The sequence below is a fragment of the Taudactylus pleione genome, unplaced genomic scaffold, assembly GCF_031769625.1.
Source record: "Taudactylus pleione unplaced genomic scaffold, aTauple2 ptg000198l, whole genome shotgun sequence".
Classification (NCBI taxonomy): Eukaryota; Metazoa; Chordata; class Amphibia; order Anura; family Myobatrachidae; genus Taudactylus; species Taudactylus pleione.
Genome location: NW_028284600.1, coordinates 11,490,047 through 11,509,998, shown reverse-complemented (window position 1 = coordinate 11,509,998; position 19,952 = coordinate 11,490,047). Strand labels below are relative to the sequence as shown.

The 19,952-nt window shown below is 49.2% G+C and overlaps 1 protein-coding gene across 2 annotated transcripts in view; it reads right to left on the bottom strand.

Moving 5' to 3' along the window:
• LOC148518862 (alpha-2-macroglobulin-like) overlaps window positions 1-19,952 on the bottom strand; it is a 167,906-nt gene that overhangs the window by 74,352 nt on the left and 73,602 nt on the right. The gene's annotated exons all lie outside the window — the stretch shown is intronic.

Below are 19,952 nucleotides of genomic sequence, written 5' to 3'. Positions count from 1 at the left end.
AAAATGTGAAATTAAACAATGCTCAGTGTAAGAATGTCAACTGTGTTGACAACATTCTACTACGCATTGTTTACTTTTAAAGTTATTATGCCTTGAGAAGTCCTAATATTCTATACACAGGGAGTTCATGAGGCCAAAACTAATCTTCAGAGACAAAGGGATCCCCTCCTTGCTATGATCATGGACAGACAAAATCAAAATACTCCCTGCATGCCTAAAGAGGAACCAACCAGCAAATTCCATAAAATGACAATGGGATGAACACTTTTTTTGTGGCAGTAGAACTAGTCACTACAAAGGGCATTGCTGAGCTGTGTACGCAAATATAGATATTTCTTTTGTGGTAATATAAAAAAGAAAAAACACTCAATGTACTTTACATTGAAAATGAAAGAAAAGCAGCTGAAATACTGGTAAATTTTATGTGGTCTTATAACTAATGAAGGACAGCTGCCCTATCAACTCTGTTGTCACAAAGATACATTAACCATTAACTTGGCAAACATCACATCCTGATGTTAGCCCAATGAGCCATTCAAGAATTACTCTCTCACATTGTAATGTTATTCCACCAACTGTCATTCTCTGAAGAAGTCTGGATTAACACAGACGAAACGCATATGACGTATTCACTTACATTCTTGTTACTGGGCATTTCCCTGTCTTCTTAAAAGAGAAGACTCAGCACTTAATAGAGTAAATCACAAAAACTTCTACTGGGAAACCCAGGTGGGTAAACTAAGAAACTGCTAATAGAAAACATCAACATCAGCCGACCAGTTTTGCCATCTCCACCTATAATATGTGCATACAATAGGAACACAAAAATGTCTTTACCTGGTCTCTGTTCTACTGCAACATTACCTTCTAATGAATCTTAATCCGAACATAAAATTGAATCCCACCTAGAGTAATCGCCTAAACTGTAAGTTATTCTATAGACTATCTATATCCAGTTAAATCAAGAACCACCGTTAGCATTACAATAATACTACATATACAGTAGCATGTACATCTATCAAAGGTGCACTAAGTTACCTACAGTGTAACTATTTTCTCTTTTGCGTTAAGTTGATGATTATAAAAGAAAAAATATGGGGAATAAAATTTGCGCAGTGAACAAATGGGGTGCAGCTTACTTCCTCATAGAAAATAGATTATACACCATAATCAGCGAAACTAAAAACCAAAAAATATTTATGAGACTGATAGCGCTCCCACTTGATAGATGTATAGTGTGTTGTACCACACAGTATATAACACCTTGGAATCACACAAGAGGTATCTCAATAAAAAGGTGTATTTATTTCATGAATTTCGAATATAAAAATGGAATAAAAATAGAATAAAAAACAATTACATATAATGTGCAAAATGAAGCAATAAGAGTCCTCCTGGTAGGTTACCGTTTTGGGTGGGTGGTGTGAGAACTCGTTGGAGATAGTCCTGATGAATTAGGCTAGTATTTCTTCACACCACCAGATATTAAGCCCAAATCTGAAGTTCTCTGGAGTTCTCCAAAATCCTTTCCTAGGAGGTATAACAAAAGCACAGCAGGTGCGTTGATGGTAACGATGTTTACACAAAACAGCAACATTGGAGGGAATTGAGAAAGCAGCAGTGGGTGTCTTTATGCTGGCTGAGCTGGGCCAGGCATTAGCATATTTTCGCAGCTGCATTCCGCATCGGACACCTGCGGGAAAGGAGGGCGGCCGCATTGGGAATCTGCAGGGGGGAGGGGGGGATGCGCCGGACACCCGCAGGGGGGGCAGCTCTGGACACCAGCAGGGGGGAGGGAGAGGCAGCAGGGCACCTGCAGGGGGGAGGGGGGCCGCACCGGACACCCGCAGGGGGGCTTGATCGGACACCAGAGGAGAGGACATGCGGTGGAAGGGGGTTTTAGCCAGCGGGGAATAAAGAGTGAGGGAGGGGGGGGGGAGCAGTGAGGAAATCCTTGTGGATACCTCAGCTGCAGGGGAAAAGTATCACAATCCCGAAAAGCTGACTCTGCAAAAAGAGCAGTTTTTAAGGAAGTGATGCTTTTGTGAGTGAGGCATAATGAATGTCTCCAAAACATCTTTTAAGCTTGCAGCGAGTTTAAAACATAATTATCACTAATGATAAGGAATAGGCCCCTATGTGCTGAGAGGGGGACATTATGTGGTGCTCTGAGGTTAACATTCTGTGCTGTGAGGGGGGCAGTATGTTGTGCTGTGAGGTTAACATTCTGTGCTGAGAGGGGGGCATTATGTGGTGCTGTGAGGTTAACATTCTGTGCTGTGAGGGGGGCTGTATGTGTTGCTGTGAGGGGGGCAGTATGTGTTGCTGTGAGGGGGGCAGTATGCGTTGCTGTGAGGGGGGCAGTATGTGTTGCTGTGAGGGGGGCAGTATGCGTTGCTGTGAGGGGGGCAGTATGTGTTGCTGTGAGGGGGGCAGTGTATGTTGCTGTGAGGGGGGCAGTATGTGTTGCTGTGAGGGGGGCAGTATGTGTTGCTGTGAGGGGGGCCGTATGTGTTGCTGAGAGGTGGACAACATGTGCTGTGAGAGGGACATTCTGTGCTGTGAGGAAGATATTCTGTGCTGTGATGAGGGCAGGATGTGTTGCTGTGAGGAGGGCAGTATGTGTTGCTGTGAGGAGGGCAGTATGTGTTGCTGAGAGGTGGACAACATGTGCTGTGAGAGGGACATTCTGTGCTGTGAGGAAGATATTCTGTGCTGTGATGAGGGCAGTATGTGTTGCTGTGAGAGGGACATTCTGTGCTGTGATGAAGATATTATGTGCTGTGAGGAGGGCAGTATGTGTTGCTGTGAGAGGGACATTATGTGCTGTGAGAGGGACATTATGTAGTGCTGTGAGGAAGATATTCTGTGGTGTGAGAGGGACATTATGTAGTGCTGTGAGGAAGATATTCTGTGGTGTGAGGAGGGCAGTATGTGTTGCTGTGAGAGGGACATTATGTAGTGCTGTGAGGAAGATATTCTGTGGTGTGAGGAGGGCAGTATGTGTTGCTGTGAGGGGGGCAGTATGCGTTGCTGTGAGGGGGGCAGTATGCGTTGCTGAGAGGTGGACATTATGTGCTGTGAGAGGGACATTATGTAGTGCTGTGAGGAAGATATTCTGTGCTGTGAGGAAGATATTATGTGCTGTGAGGATGGCAGTATTGTGTTGCTGTGAGAGGGACATTATGTGTGAAGAGGGGGACATTATGTGCAGGGCCGGATTGAGGTCTGTGGGGGCCCCTGGGCAACAAACTTGACCGGGGGCCCTAACAGTGATCCAAATATATATATATTGTGATAGGATCACTGGTAAAATGGTCTGTGGCAGGTACATTTGTCCCAGATTCCTGTCTTTTGTGTTTTAAACCCCCAGGAGAAAGTCTGCAGTGTAGCAGGCTTGAGTTTTGGCTTTTTGAAAAGCCAGTTTGGGACCTGGGGGTTGTGGGTGAGAGGAGAGGGAGGGCTCCACCCACGGCCACTCCAGGTTTTGGTTCTCGCAGCCTGGTAACAGGCTTGTTAGTTTTCCACCTGAGAGTGGCCAATATAAGCCTAGTGTGTTTAGGCCTGAGTGTCTCACCTGGGAGAGCAGACAGGGAGTTTGCTCAGAGACACTGGAAAACCTAACGGTGAGTGTTGTGCTGTGCCTTGTTTGCTGGTGAGGGCATTAGGCCCTGCCAGGTTCTGGTAGTGAGGGAACCACCTGTAAGTTAGAGCCCAGCCAGGGCTAGGTTTTATGTTTATGGTTTCTTTTGTTGTTTCTGTTTTGCACAATAAAGACTGGTGCCGACCAGCTTGTACTCGCTTCCAGACTGGTGTGCTGCTTCCCTGCTGCTGCTGTGTGTGTAAGGAAGGAGTCCCTTACCCAGGAGAGGGACCTCCTAATCTGACTGTGTCACAATATGGTGGAGAATGCGGGCATCCACTCACACTGAAGTTGCAGTGAGAGGAAAACTTTCCATTTAACAATTAAAGGGACAGACACCCAATTTGTGAGTGTGGAAATAACACTGTGTCCTTGGAGTCCCATAGAGGAGGCGTCAGCCAATGCTCAGAGAGGCAAGGTTCAGCTTCCAACCTACACCCCAGGACAAAATGGAGGACATTATTAAGGCCTTGCTCCAAGCTACAACAGCTCAGCAGGAATCTACCAGAGCTCAGCAGGAGACGAACAAACTTCAGCAGGAATCTACCTGGGCTCAGCAGGAATCTACCAGGGCTAAGCAGGAATCCACCAGGGTGCAACTGTTGGCCTTGGAGACAGCCCAGAGGCAACAACAGGTCGCCATCGAGGAAACCCGCCAGGCCTTAGCAGAAAACAGCCAGGCCATAAGAGAGGTGGTACAGCACCTGGTCGCCCGGCCCAGAGATGTTACTACTGGTCCTCCCACCACCACTCACTCCGTACGAGCCAGTCACTTCCTCCAAAAGATGACTTCGGGCGATGATGTGGAGGCCTATCTCGCCGCATTTGAAAGAATGGCCGAAAGGGAGAGTTGGCCCCAGGAGCAGTGGGCAAGTCTGGTGGCACCTTTTTTGTCTGGGGAGTCACAAAAGCCTATTTCGACTTATGCCTGGCTGATGCCAAGGACTATAAAAAACTAAAACAGGAGATCCTAACTCGCTTGGGATTCACCACCTTTGTTCGTGCCCAACGGGTCCACCGCTGGGAGATCCATAAGGACAAGCCTCCACGTTCACAGATGCATGACCTCGTCCATCTGTCCTCAAAATGGCTACAGCCCGAGACGCTGACAGGACCACAGATCGTGGAAAGGGTCGTGATGAACCGGTACCTGCGATCATTACCTGTGACTCTGCACAAGTGGGTGAGCCATGCAGACCCTAAGTCCGCGGACCAGTTGGTCGAGCTGGTGGAGAGGTATGTGGCGGCTGAGGAGCTGATGAGTATGCCCCACCGAGCCCTGATGGCGAACCGGCGAACTCCCACAGACACTGATAAGACTGTTCCAGGGGAGAAGGGTGCTGGGCGGTGGAATGTACCTAAGACTGAGGGTGTAGAACCTGGAGACAGGCCTGCCAGGCCGGGAAGGTTCTTGCCCCGTAAACGACTAGACATTAAGATGACTCAGTGTTTCCGATGTGGTGGCTTCGGCCATATTGCCGCTAATTGTTCACTTACAACTGAACCTATGCAATGTGATACTGCTCATGTCTACCGCAGGGGGTCGTTCTTTGCACAGATAGCCTGTACGGCTGACCGGCAGGCTGAGACTGATAAGCACATGTGTGTACTCACTGTAGATGGCAACCGAGTAGAGGCACTGTTAGACTCTGGTAGCTTGGTGACACTTATAAAAGCTGAGCTGGTGAACCCCTTGCGGCGTGAGGGGAAAACTGTTGGTGTGACCTGCATACATGGGGATACTCGATATTATGTTACTGCCGAGGTGAACATCGAGACACCATGTGGTTCTGCTATCGTTTCTGTAGGTTTGGTGCATGGTCTGATGTACGATGCAATATTGGGGAGAGACTTTGCTCACTTCTGGAAGTTGTGGGAAAGCCATTTTGTTCCAGAGATGAACAACCCCGATCCATTTGAGAAGGTTGTCGATGTAGTGGAGGAGGGAGTTTATTCTGAGTCAGGGTTATTCCCTTTTTCTACTATGATTGGCGAACTAGAGAATGCGGAGCGTGATGGTGGCCCGCCAACTGATGTGCCTCCCATTGAGGTGGGAAGTGTTGTTGGGCCAGGTGATCGTCTGCCTGATTTAGAGGTCAGAAGAGAGGTCTTTGCCGTGGAGCAGTTGAATGACCCTACTTTGGTAAAAGCCAGGGAGAATGTAAAAGTAGTTGATGGTAAACCCGTAGACCCTGATAGTCCTTTGTCCTATCCCCACATGGCAATGTGGCAGGATTTGTTATATCAGGTGACTAAGATGGGGAAGATGTTGTGGAACAACTAATAGTTCCCAAAGCCTACAGAAGAACAGTGTTGGATCTGGCCCATGGTCATATAATGGCAGGCCATCTAGGGGTAGAGAAAACCACTGAGTGAATAATGCAGAGGTTTTTCTGGCCCGGGCTTCATAAAGAGGTATCTGACTTTTGCGCATCCTGCCCTGAGTGTCAGTATCATGCTCCCAGGCCACATTTTAAGGGTCCACTAGTTCCATTGCCTATTATAGAGGTGCCGTTTGAAAGAATAGCGATGGATTTGGTTGGACCCTTAATGAAGTCTGCCAGGGGACACCAGTGTATTCTGGTCATAATGGATTACGCTACCAGGTACCCGGAAGCGATCCCGTTGCGCAATACGTCAACCAAGACCATTGCCAGAGAGCTAGTTCATGTCTTTAGCAGGCTGGGTATACCTAAGGAGATACTAACTGACCAGGGTACACCGTTTATGTCCAAAGTCATGAAAGAGTTATGCCGCCTGTTCAAAATCGAACAGTTAAGAACTTTGGTTTATCACCCCCAAACCGATGGGCTGGTCGAGAGGTTTAACAAGACGTTAAAACACATGCTTAGGAAAGTGGTCGACAAGGATGGTAGGGATTGGGATAACTTATTGCCGTATTTATTGTTGGCCATAAGAGAAGTTCCCCAGTCCTCCACCGGGTTTTCACCCTTCGACTTGTTGTATGGGAGACACCCAAGGGGGTTACTAGACATTGCCAAAGAGACAGGGGAGGGGCAGTCTAGTCCTTACAAAACGGTGATTGAGTATGTTTCTCAAATGCAGGAGAGAATTGCTGCGGTAGTGCCGATAGTGAGAGAGCACCTGGAACAGGCTCAACAGGCACAGCAGAGGGTATACAACCGCAATGCTCGGTTACACAGCTTTGCTCCTGGAGACAGAGTGTTAGTATTGGTTCCCACTGTGGAAAATAAACTTTTGGCTAAATGGCAAGGGCCCCTTGAAATCTTAGAAAGAGTGGGGCAGGTCAATTACAAAGTTTACCAGCCGGGGAAAAGAAAGCCGGAACAGATATACCATATAAATCTGTTAAAGCCCTGGAAAGATAGAACGGTACTGTCGGCCGTCCGAGACCCTCCAGTAAGTCCAGGGCCCTTAGTTCCCGAAGTGACAGTGGCAAAAACCCTGTTGGCAATTCAACAACAAGAGGTCAAGGAGTTTCTGATTAGAAATAGGGTGCTGTTCTCTGACGTACCTGGGAAAACCTCAGTCATTAAACATGACATCATCACTGACCCAGGGGTTAAAGTTAATCTAAAGCCCTATAGGTTACCAGAAGCACAAAGAGAATTGGTGTCGAAAGAAATTAAAAATATGCTAGAGTTAGGGGTTATTGAAGAATCACATAGTGAATGGTCAAGTCCCATTGTGTTGATTCCAAAGCCCGACCGGAGTGTGCGTTTCTGCAATGACTTCCGAAAGTTGAACAGTGTTTCAAAATTCGATGCCTACCCGATGCCAAGAGTGGATGAACTGATTGAGAGACTAGGGACGGCAAGGTATTTAACCACTCTTGACCTAACCAAAGGGTATTGGCAAGTACTGTTAACCGAGAGCGCCAAACAAAACACAGCTTTTTCAGCGCCAGAGGGCTTGTTTCAGTACAAGATGTTGCCCTTCGGGCTACATGAGGCACCTGCTACCTTCCAAAGAATGATGGACAGGATTCTAAGGCCCCATAGATGGTATGTGGCTGCTTATCTGGATGACGTGGTCGTTCATAGTCCTGATTGGCAGTCTCACTTACCCAGGGTACAAGCAGTGTTGGACTCCATCTAGAAGGCAGGTTTGACAGCCAACCCAAAAAAGTGTTGTCTAGGCATGGAGGAAGTAAAATATCTGGGATACACCATTGGCAGAGGCCTGATAAAGCCTCAGCTCAATAAAGTTGATGCCATACAAAACTGGCTACGGCCTCTGAATAAGAAGCAGGTGAGAGCCTTCTTGGGAATTACGGGGTACTACAGGAGGTTTATACCCAACTTTGCCACCATGGCAGTCCCACTGACTGACCTGACCAAAGGCAAACAAAAAGTCATGGTAGAATGGAGTCCTGAGGCAGAGAAAGCTTTTCAGGAGTTGAAAGTAGCGTTGTGTTCCCAACCAGTCCTGATGACTCCTAATTTTGAAAGGGAATTCATAGTACAAACCGATGCATCAGAAGTAGGTGTAGGAGCGGTCCTGTCCCAGAACAAGGAGGGTGAGGAACACCCTATTTTCTATCTTAGCAGAAAGTTGAATGTACATCAGAGAAAGTATGCCACAGTGGAGAAGGAGGCGTTGGCCATAAAGTGGGCGTTAGAGGCTCTCAGGTACTACTTGGTCAGAAGAAAGTTCAAATTGATCATTGACCATGCCCCTCTGAAGTGGATGTCTGAAAATAAGGACAGTAATGCGAGATTTACAAGATGGTTCTTGGCGTTACAAACTTTTAAATTTTCAGTGGAACACAGGCCAGGAAGCCAGCTGGCCAATGCTGACACGTTGTCACGCGTTCATTGTTTGGGGGCTTCAGTTGTTCCGCCCCACAGGTCGAAATAAAGGGGGGGGATATGTGATAGGATCACTGGTAAAGTGGTCTGTGGCAGGTACATTTGTCCCAGATTCCTGTCTTTTGTGTTTTAAACCCCCAGGAGAAAGTCTGCAGTGTAGCAGGCTTGAGTTTCGGCTTTTTGAAAAGCCGGTTTGGGACCTTGGGGTTGTGGGTGAGAGGAGAGGGAGGGCTCCACCCATGGCCACTCCAGGTTTTGGTTCTCGCAGCCTGGTAACAGGCTTGTTAGTTTTCCACCTGAGAGTGGCCAATATAAGCCTAGTGTGTTTAGGGCTGAGTGTCTCACCTGGGAGAGCAGACAGGGAGTTTGCTCAGAGACACTGGAAAACCTAACTGTGAGTGTTGTGCTGTGCCTTGTTTGCTGGTGAGGGCATTAGGCCCTGCCAGGTTCTGGTAGTGAGGGAACCACCTGTAAAGTTAGAGCCCAGCCAGGGCTAGGTTTTATGTTTATGGTTTCTTTTGTTGTTTCTGTTTTGCACAATAAAGACTGGCGCCGACCAGCTTGTACTCGCTTCCAGACTGGTGTGCTGCTTCCCTGCTGCTGTGTGTGTGTAAGGAAGGAGTCCCCTACCCAGGAGAGGGACCTCCTAATCTGACTGTGTCACAATATATATATATATATATATATATATATATATATATACACACACACACATATATACATACATACACACTATATATATATATATATATATATATATACACACACACTATATATATATATATATATATATAATCTATCTATAGTGTGTGTATATATATATATATATATATATATATACACACACACTCAGTGGGAGTATAATATATATATATATATATATATATATATATAATTTAATATTGTGCCCGCCCAACCCCAGAACCAGTAGCACCACCACACATATAAAAAAAACATTATTTGACTCACCTTCCAAGCTCCACGCCAGGGCAATCACACAGCAGCAGACCCGGAGCAGCAGCTGCAGGTCCTGTATTTTCACATCCGTGGTCTTCAGATGCAGCTGTCGAGGAAGTGGGCTGGCGTGGGGCTGCGCAGCGCGACCTTTGATGTCACGCCTGCAGTGCCGCACAGCCTGCCCGCTTTCCGAAGCAGCGCTGCACTCTGATCTAAAGTGCTCAGTGAGTGCTACCCGCCTGCAGTCACCGGTGACTGCCGAGGAGAACCGAAGCGGAGACAGCTAAATGCTGTACTCTGCCAGTCTTAGTATTGGAAGGGCAGTAAAGGCAGGGGACAGGGTGTGGGGGCCCCCTATGTGTGGGGGCCCCTGGACGACCGCCCCTGTCGCCCTGCCTTTAATCCGGCCCTGATTATGTGGTGTTGTGAGGTTGACATTATGTGCTGTGAGGAGGGCAGTATGTGTTGCTATGAGGAGGATATTATGTGCTGAGTCAGAGTCGGCCCTAGGCATAGACAAATTAGGCAAATGCCTAGTGCAATTGATATGCCTAGGGACATGCATTCCAAGCCTAGGGCCAACTCAGCTTGAAAGCAAAGCAGTGATGGGCCTGAGACAGGCAGACACACCTCTGCTCTTGCTGTTCTAATGCATTTGGAGCTCTCAGCTCAGCTCTGATCGGGTGGCAGCTCATACAGCCAACAGCAGCGGGAATGGGCAGCAGAGACAGTGGGGGTAGCAGGCAGTAACAAAAATTGCCACTGGTGGAGAGCTACTGGGCATGCCCAGCCAACAGCAGCTCCTCCTCCCATGGACCTTTGCAGAGTCCAGTAGCCTGGGCCTATCTGTAGGGAGACATACAGGGGTTTTGGGGCACCAATGCTCTTGCTGGTACAGGGCACTAAAATGTCTAGTTACAGTTCTGTGGATGAGGATTGCAAGAGTGAGGGGTGATGGATGTTGCAGGCTGCTACTGTGATCTGTACTGCTGGTTGATTGGTGCTGTGCTCGGAGAGGGGTGCTGGGTCAGAGGCGGAACTAGAGATGGTGCTAGGGGGCACCACCCAAAATCTTGCGTAGGGCATCAAACTGGTTAGGGTCGGCTCTGTGCTGAGTGGTGGACATTCTGTGCTGTGAGGGGGGAAGCATGTGTTGCTGTTAGGAAGACATTATGTGCTGTGAGCGGGGCAGTATGTGGAGCTGAGAGGGGGCCATTATGTGCTCTGAGGGGGCAGTATGTGGTGCTGTGAGGGGGACATTATGTGCTGAGAGGGGAACATTAAGTAATGCTGTGAGGAGGACAATATGTAATGTGAGGAGGGCAGAAAAGTGCTGAGAGGGGGACATTATATTGTGCTGTGAGGTTGACATTCTGTGCTGTGAGGACGGCAGTATTGGTTGCTGAGAAGGGGACAATATGTAGTGCTGTGAGGAAAACATTCTGTGGTGTGAGGAGGGCAGTATGTGTTGCTGTGAGGAAGACATTCTGTGGTGTGAGTAGGGCAGCATGCAGTGCTGAAAGGGGGACATTCTGTGCTGAAAGGGGGACATTCTGTGCTGAGAGGGGGACATTCTGTGCTGAGTGGGGAACATTCTGTGCTGAGATGGGAACATTATGTGCTGAGAGGGAGACAATATGTAGTGCTGTGAGGAAGAAATTCTGTGGTGTGAGGAGGGTAGTATGCGGTGCTGTAAAGGAGACATTCTGTGCTGAGTTGGGGACATTATGTGCTGAGATGGGGACAATATGTAGTGCTGTGAGGAAGACATTCCATGGTGTGAGGAGGGCAGTATGTGGTGCTGTGACGAAGACATTTTGTGAAGTGAGGAGGGCAGTATGTGTTGCTGTGAGGAAGATATTGTGTGCTGTGAGGAGGGCTGTATGTGTTGCTGTGAGGAAGCCATTCTGTGGTGTGAGGAGGGCAGTATGTGGTGCTGTGAGGAAGACATTCTGTGGTGTGAGGAGGGCAGTAGGTGATGCTGTGAGGAAGATATTCTGCGGTGTGAGGAGGGCAGCATGCAGTGCTGAAAGGGGGACATTCTGTGCTGAGAGGGGGACATTATGTGCTGAGAGGGGGACATTCTGTACTGAGAGGGGGATATTCTGTGCTGAGAGGGGGGCATTATGTTGTGCTGTGAGGAGGATATTCTGTGATGTGAGGAGGGCAGTATGTAGTGCTGTGAGGAAGACATTCTGTGGTGTGAGGAGGGCAGTATGTGGTGCTGTGAGGAAGACATTCTGTGGTGGGAGGAGGGCAGTATGTGTTGCTGTGAGGGGGGCAGTTTGCGTTGCTGTGAGGGGGGCAGTATGCGTTGCTGAGAGGTGGACATTATGTGCTGTGAGAGGGACATTATGTAGTGCTGTGAGGAAGATATTCTGTGCTGTGAGGAAGATATTATGTGCTGTGAGGATGGCAGTATTGTGTTGCTGTGAGAGGGATATTATGTGTGAAGAGGGGGACATTATGTGCAGGGCCGGATTGAGGTCTGTGGGGGCCCCTGGGCAACAAACTTGACCGGGGGCCCTAACAGTGATCCAAATATATATATATTGTGATAGGATCACTGGTAAAGTGGTCTGTGGCAGGTACATTTGTCCCAGATTCCTGTCTTTTGTTTTTTAAACCCCCAGCAGAAAGTCTGCAGTGTAGCAGGCTTGAGTTTTGGCTTTTTGAAAAGCCGGTTTGGGACCTGGGGGTTGTGGGTGAGAGGAGAGGGAGGGCTCCACCCATGGCCACTGCAGGTTTTGGTTCTCGCAGCCTGGTAACAGGCTTGTTAGTTTTCCACCTGAGAGTGGCCAATATAAGCCTAGTGTGTTTAGGGCTGAGTGTCTCACCTGGGAGAGCAGACAGGGAGTTTGCTCAGAGACACTGGAAAACCTAACTGTGAGTGTTGTGCTGTGCCTTGTTTGCTGGTGAGGGCATTAGGCCCTGCCAGGTTCTGGTAGTGAGGGAACCACCTGTAAAGTTAGAGCCCGGCCAGGGCTAGGTTTTATGTTTATGGTTTCTTTTGTTGTTTCTGTTTTGCACAATAAAGACTGGCGCCGACCAGCTTGTACTCGCTTCCAGACTGGTGTGCTGCTTCCCTGCTGCTGTGTGTGTGTAAGGAAGGAGTCCCCTACCCAGGAGAGGGACCTCCTAATCTGACTGTGTCACAATATATATATATATATATATATATACACACACATATACATATATATATATATATATATATACACACACACTATAGATATATATATATATATATATATATATAATCTATCTATAGTGTGTGTGTGTGTGTATATATATATATATATATATATATACACACACACTCAGTGGGTGTATAATATATATAATATATATATATATATATAATTTAATATTGTGCCCGCCCAACCCCAGAACCAGTAGCACCACCACACATATAAAAAAAACATTATTTGACTCACCTTCCAGGCTCCACGCCAGGGCAATCACACAGCAGCAGACCCGGAGCAGCAGCTGCAGGTCCTGTATTTTCACATCCGTGGTCTTCAGATGCAGCTGTCGAGGAAGTGGGCTGGCGTGGGGCTGCGCAGCGCGACCTTTGACGTCACGCCTGCAGTGCTGCACAGCCTGCCCGCTTTCCAAAGCAGCGCTGCACTCTGATCTAAAGTGCTCAGTGAGTGCTACCCGCCTGCAGTCACCGGTGACTGCCGAGGAGAACCGAAGCGGAGACAGCTAAATGCTGTACTCTGCCGGTCTTAATATTGGAAGGGCAGTAGTGGCAGGGGCCCCTGGACGACCGCCCCTGTCGCCCTGCCTTTAATCCGGCCCTGATTATGTGGTGTTGTGAGGTTGACATTATGTGCTGTGAGGAGGGCAGTATGTGTTGCTATGAGGAGGATATTATGTGCTGAGTCAGAGTCGGCCCTAGGCATAGACAAATTAGGCAAATGCCTAGTGCAATTGATATGCCTAGGGACATGCATTCCAAGCCTAGGGCCAACTCAGCTTGAAAGCAAAGCAGTGATGGGCCTGAGACAGGCAGACACACCTCTGCTCTTGCTGTTCTAATGCATTTGGAGCTCTCAGCTCAGCTCTGATCGGGTGGCAGCTCATACAGCCAACAGCAGCGGGAATGGGCAGCAGAGACAGTGGGGGTAGCAGGCAGTAACAAAAATTGCCACTGGTGGAGAGCTACTGGGCATGCCCAGCCAACAGCAGCTCCTCCTCCCATGGACCTTTGCAGAGTCCAGTAGCCTGGGCCTATCTGTAGGGAGACATACAGGGGTTTTGGGGCACCAATGCTCTTGCTGGTACAGGGCACTAAAATGTCTAGTTACAGTTCTGTGGATGAGGATTGCAAGAGTGAGGGGTGATGGATGTTGCAGGCTGCTACTGTGATCTGTACTGCTGGTTGATTGGTGCTGTGCTCGGAGAGGGGTGCTGGGTCAGAGGCGGAACTAGAGATGGTGCTAGGGGGCACCACCCAAAATCTTGCGTAGGGCATCAAACTGGTTAGGGTCGGCTCTGTGCTGAGTGGTGGACATTCTGTGCTGTGAGGGGGGAAGCATGTGTTGCTGTTAGGAAGACATTATGTGCTGTGAGCGGGGCAGTATGTGGAGCTGAGAGGGGGCCATTATGTGCTCTGAGGGGGCAGTATGTGGTGCTGTGAGGGGGACATTATGTGCTGAGAGGGGAACATTAAGTAATGCTGTGAGGAGGACAATATGTACTGTGAGGAGGGCAGAAAAGTGCTGAGAGGGGGACATTATATTGTGCTGTGAGGTTGACATTCTGTGCTGTGAGGACGGCAGTATTGGTTGCTGAGAAGGGGACATTATGTGGTGCTGTGAGGAAGACATTCTGGGGTGTGAGGAGGGCAGTATGTGGTGCTGTGAGGAAGACATTCTGTGCTGTGAGGAGGGCAGTATGTGTTGCTGTGAGGAAGACATTCTGTGGTGTGAGGAGGGCAGCATGCAGTGCTGAAAGGGGGACATTCTGTGCAGAGAGGGGGACATTATGTGATGAGAGGGGGACATTCAGTGCTGAGAGGGGGTAATTCTGTGCTGAGAGGTTGACATTATGTAGTGCTGTGAGGAAGATATTCTGTGATGTGAGGAGGGCAGTATGTAGTGCTGTGAGGAAGACATTTTGAGGTGTGAGGAGGGCAGTATGTGATGCTGTGAGGAAGATATTCTGTAATGAGAGGGGGACATTATGTAGAGTTGTGAGGAAGATATTCTGTGATGTGAGGAGGGCAGTATGTAGTTCTGTGAGGAAGACATTCTGTGGTGTGAGGAGGGCAGTATGTGTTGCTGTGAGGAAGAAATTCTGTGGTGTGAGGAGGGCAGTATGTGATGCTGTGAGGAAGATATTCTCGGGTGTGTGGAGGGCAGTTTGCGTTGCTGTGAGGAAGACATTCTGTGATGTGAGGAGGGCAGTATGTAGTGCTGTGAGGAAGACATTCTGTGGTGTGAGGAGGGCAGTATGTGTTGCTGTGAGGAAGATATTCTGTGCTGTGAGGAGGGCAGTATGTGGTGCTGTGAGGAAGACATTCTGTTGTGTGAGGAGGGCAGTATGTGATGCTGTGAGGAAGATATTCTGGGGTGTGTGGAGGGCAGTATGTGTTGCTGTGAGGAAGACATTCTGTGATGTGAGGAGGGCAGTATGTAGTGCTGTGAGGAAGACATTCTGTGGTGTGAGGAGGGCAGTATGTGGTGCTGTGAGGAAGACATTCTGTGGTGTGAGTAGTGCAGTATGTGTTGCTGTGAGGAAGACATTCTGTGATGTGAGGAGGGCAGTATGTGTTGCTGTGAGGAAGATATTCTGTGCTGTGAGGAGGGCAGTATGTGTTGCTGTGAGGAAGACATTCTGTTGTTTGAGGAGGGCAGTATGTGATGCTGTGAGGAAGATATTCTGGGGTGTGTGGAGGGCAGTATGTGTTGCTGTGAGGAAGACATTCTGTGATGTGAGGAGGGCAGTATGTAGTGCTGTGAGGAAGACATTCTGTGGTGTGAGGAGGGCAGTATGTGGTGCTGTGAGGAAGACATTCTGTGGTGTGAGGAGGGCAGTATGTGTTGCTGTGAGGAAGATATTCTGTGGTGTGAGGAGGGCAGTATGTGTTGCTGTGAGGAAGCCATTCTGTGGTGTGAGGAGGGCAGTATGTGTTGCTGTGAGGAAGATATTCTGGGGTGTAAGGAGGGCAGTATGTGTTGCTGTGAGGAAGACATTCTGTGGTGCGAGGAGGGCAGTATGTCTTGCTGTGAGTAAGATATTCTGTGCTGTGAGGAGGGCTGTATGTGTTGCTGTGAGGAAGCCATTCTGTGGTGTGAGGAGGGCAGTATGTGGTGCTGTGAGGAAGACATTCTGTGGTGTGAGGAGGGCAGTAGGTGATGCTGTGAGGAAGATATTCTGCGGTGTGAGGAGGGCAGCATGCAGTGCTGAAAGGGGGACATTCTGTGCTGAGAGGGGGACATTATGTGCTGAGAGGGGGACATTCTGTACTGAGAGGGGGAAATTCTGTGCTGAGAGGGGGGCATTATGTTGTGCTGTGAGGAAGACATTTTGTGGTGTGAGGAAGGCAGTATGTGATGCTGTGAGGAAGATACTCTGTACTGAGAGGGGGACATTTTGTAGTGCTGTGAGCAAGATATTCTGTGATGTGAGGGGGACATTTTGTAGTGCTGTGAGCAAGATATTCTGTGATGTGAGGAGGGCAGTATGTAGTGCTGTGAGGAAGACATTCTGTGGTGTGAGGAGGGCAGTATGTGTTGCTGTGAGGAAGATATTCTGTGGTGTGAGGAGGGCAGTATGTTTTGCTGTAAGGAAGATATTCTGCGGTGTGAGGAGGGCAGTATGAGGTGCTGTAAAGGGGACATCCTGTGCTGAGAGGGGGACAATATGTGCTGAGAGGGGGACAATATGTAGTGCTGTGAGGAAGACATTCTGTGGTGTGAGGAGGGCAGTATGTGTTGCTGTGAGGAAGATATTCTGCGGTGTGAGGAGGGCAGCATGCAGTGCTGAAAGGGGGACATTCTGTACTGAGAGGGGGACATTCTGTGCTGAGAGGGGGACATTCTGTGCTGAGTGGGGAACATTCTGTGCTGAGATGGGGACATTCTGTGCTGAGAGGGAGACTATATGTAGTGCTGTGAGGAAGACATTCTGTGGTGTGAGGAGGGCAGTATGTGGTGCTGTGAGGAAGACATTCTGTGATGTGAGGAGGGCAGTATGTGTTGCTGTGAGGAAGATATTCTGTGCTGTGAGGAGGGCAGTATGTGTTGCTGTGAGGAAGCCATTCTGTGGTGTGAGGAGGGCAGTATGTGGTGCTGTGAGGAAGACATTCTGTGGTGTGAGGAGGGCAGTATGTGATGCTGTGAGGAAGATATTCTGTGCTGTGAGGAGGGCAGTATGTGTTGCTGTGAGGAAGATATTCTGCGGTGTGAGGAGGGCAGTATGCGGTGCTGTAAAGGGGACATTCTGTGCTGAGAGGGGGACAATATGTGCTGAGAGGGGGACAATATGTAGTGCTGTGAGGAAGACATTCTGTGGTGTGAGGAGGGCAGTATGTGTTGCTGTGAGGAAGACATTCTGTGGTGTGAGGAAGGCAGCATGCAGTGCTGAAAGGGGGACATTCTGTGCTGAGAGGGGGTCATTCTGTGCTGAGAGGGGGACATTCTGTGCTGAGTGGGGAACATTCTGTTCTGAGATGGGGACATTATGTGCTGAGAGGGAGACAATATGTAGTGCTGTGAGGAAGACATTCTGTGGTGTGAGGAGGGCAGTATGCGGTTCTGTAAAGGGGACATTCTGTGCTGAGATGGGGACATTATGTGCTGAGAGGGGGACAATATGTAGTGCTGTGAGGAAGACATTCCATGGTGTGAGGAGGGCAGTATGTGGTGCTGTGAGGAAGACATTCTGTGATGTGAGGAGGGCAGTATGTAGTGCTGTGAAGAAGACATTCTGTGGTGTGAGGAGGGCAGTATGTGGTTCTGTGAGGAAGACATTCTGTGGTGTGAGGAGGGCAGTATGTGTTTCTGTGAGGAAGATATTCTGTGGTGTGAGGAGGGCAGTATGTGTTGCTGTAAGGAAGATATTCTGGGGTGTAAGGAGGGCAGTATGTGTTGCTGTGAGGAAGACAGTCTGTGGTGCGAGGAGGGCAGTATGTGTTGCTGTGAGGAAGATATTCTGTGGTGTGAGGAGGGCAGCATGCAGTACTGAAAGTGGGACATTCTATGCTGAGAGGGGAACATTCTGTGCTGAGAGGGGGACATTCTGTGCTAAGTGGGGAACATTCTGTGCTGAGATGGGGACATTCTGTGCAGAGAGAGAGACAATATGTAGTGCTGTAAGGAAGGCATTCTGTGTTGTGAGGAGGGCAGTATGTGGTGCTGTGAGGAAGATATTCTGTGCTGTGAGGAGGGCAGTCTGTGTTGCTGTGAGAAAGCCATTCTGTGGTGTGAGGAGGGCAGTATGTGGTGCTGTGAGGAAGACATTCTGTGGTGTGAGGAGGGTAGTATTTTATGCTGTGAGGAAGATATTCTGTGCTGTGAGGAGGGCAGTATGTGTTGCTGTGAGGAAGATATACTGCGGTGTGAGGAGGGCAGTATGCGGTGCTGTAAAGGGGACATTCTGTGCTGAGAGGGGGACAATATGTGCTGAGAGGGGGACAATATGTAGTGCTGTGAGGAAGACATTCTGTGGTGTCAGGAGGGCAGTATGTGTTGCTGTGAGGAAGACATTCTGTGGTGTGAGGAGGGCAGCATGCAGTGCTTGAAGGGGGACCTTCTGTGCTGAGAGGGGGACATTCTGTGCTGAGAGGGGGACATTATGTGCTGAGAGGGGGACAATATGTAGTGCTGTGAGGAAGACATTCTGTGGTGTGAGGAGGGCAGTATGTGGTGTTGTGAGGAAGATATTCTGTGCTGTGAGGAGGGCAGTATGTGTTTCTGTGTGGAAGATATTCTGTGCTGTGAGGAGGGCAGTGTGTGTTGCTGTGAGGAAGCCATTCTGTGGTGTGAGGATGGCAGTATGTGATGCTGTGAGGAAGATATTCTGTGCTGTGAGGAGGGCAGTATGTGTTGCTGTGAGGAAGATATTCTGCGGTGTGAGGAGGGCAGTATGCGGTGCTGTAAAGGGGACATTCTGTGCTGAGAGGGGGACAATATGTGCTGAGAGGGGGACAATATGTAGTGCTGTGAGGAAGACATTCTGTGGTGTGAGGAGGGCAGCATGCAGTGCTGAAAGAGGGACATTCTGTGCTGAGAGGGGAACATTCTGTGCTGAGATGGGGACATTATGTGCTGAGAGGGGGACAATATGTAGTGCTGTGAGGAAGACATTCTGTGGTGTGAGGAGGGCAGTATGTGGTGCTGTGAGGAAGACATTCTGTGGTGTGAGGAGGGCAGTATGTGTTGCTGTGAGGAAGACATTCTGTGGTGTGAGGAGGGCAGTATGTGTTGCTGTGAGGAAGATATTCTGTGCTGTGAGGAGGGCAGTATTTGTTGCTGTGAGGAAGACATTCTGTGGTGTGAGGAGGGCAGTATGCGGTGCTGTAAAGATGACATACTGTGCTGAGAGGGGGACAATATGTGCTGAGAGGGGGACAATATGTAGTGCTGAGAGGAAGACATTCTGTGGTGTGAGGAGGGCAGTATGTGGTGCTGTGAGGAAGACATTCTGTGGTGTGAGGAGGGCTGTATGTGGTGCTGTGAGGAAGACATTCTGTGATGTGAGAACGGCAGTAGGTGGTGCTGTAGTGTGTGAATGCTTTGTTTATTTTAATATTTCCTTTACAGGAGGACTAGAGGTACCAGCGGGTCCTTAATGCCGCACATGCTGGTACTTGTGGTTCTACAAGTACTGGCATGCGGGGAAGGCTTGCTGGGACCTATAGTCCCCATGTGAAAGACAATATTAGTTTAATTCTATTTTTTACACCCACTGCCCAGGGTTGTGGGGATTAGTCCCGGGCTTCACCCCCGACCTAGACAACACTGGAGAGGGTTTACCTGTTTGTTGGAGGGTCCCCACCTCCCCAGAAATTCCAAGTCTGGGCTGACTAGTTGGGAGTGAGAATTCTTTGGCCAGGGGACATCGTCAAGTATATCCCCTGGCTGCAGTATTACACCCTCCGCTAGTGGAGCTCGGTGCTGGTTCTAAAAATACGGGGGCCACTATGCAGGGGCGTCTTATGAGAGGAGGGGGCCCGTGTGCACTCACTGTGCGGGGCCCCCTCCTCTATCCCTGCTGGCTTGCAGCCAACTGATGCAGCTGGCCTGCCACCGGAGCCTTAGTAGACTCCGGGCACTAGAGTGTGCCTGGAGTCTACTTCACATGCGCAGAACGGCAGAAAATGGCCACGGCGGCCATTTTCCGGTATTCTGCGGATGCGCAGTAGACTCCGGGCACAATCTAGTGCCCGGAGTCTACTGCGCATGTGCAGAACACTGGGAAAATGGCCGTGGCAGCCATTTTCGGGTGTTCTGAGCTGCGCTGAGACCCGAGCGGGGCCACGGACAGGTAAGTTTTAAAAAAAAAAATGGGTGCAGGGTGTGCAGTGCGGGGCCCCCCTGGACACACTG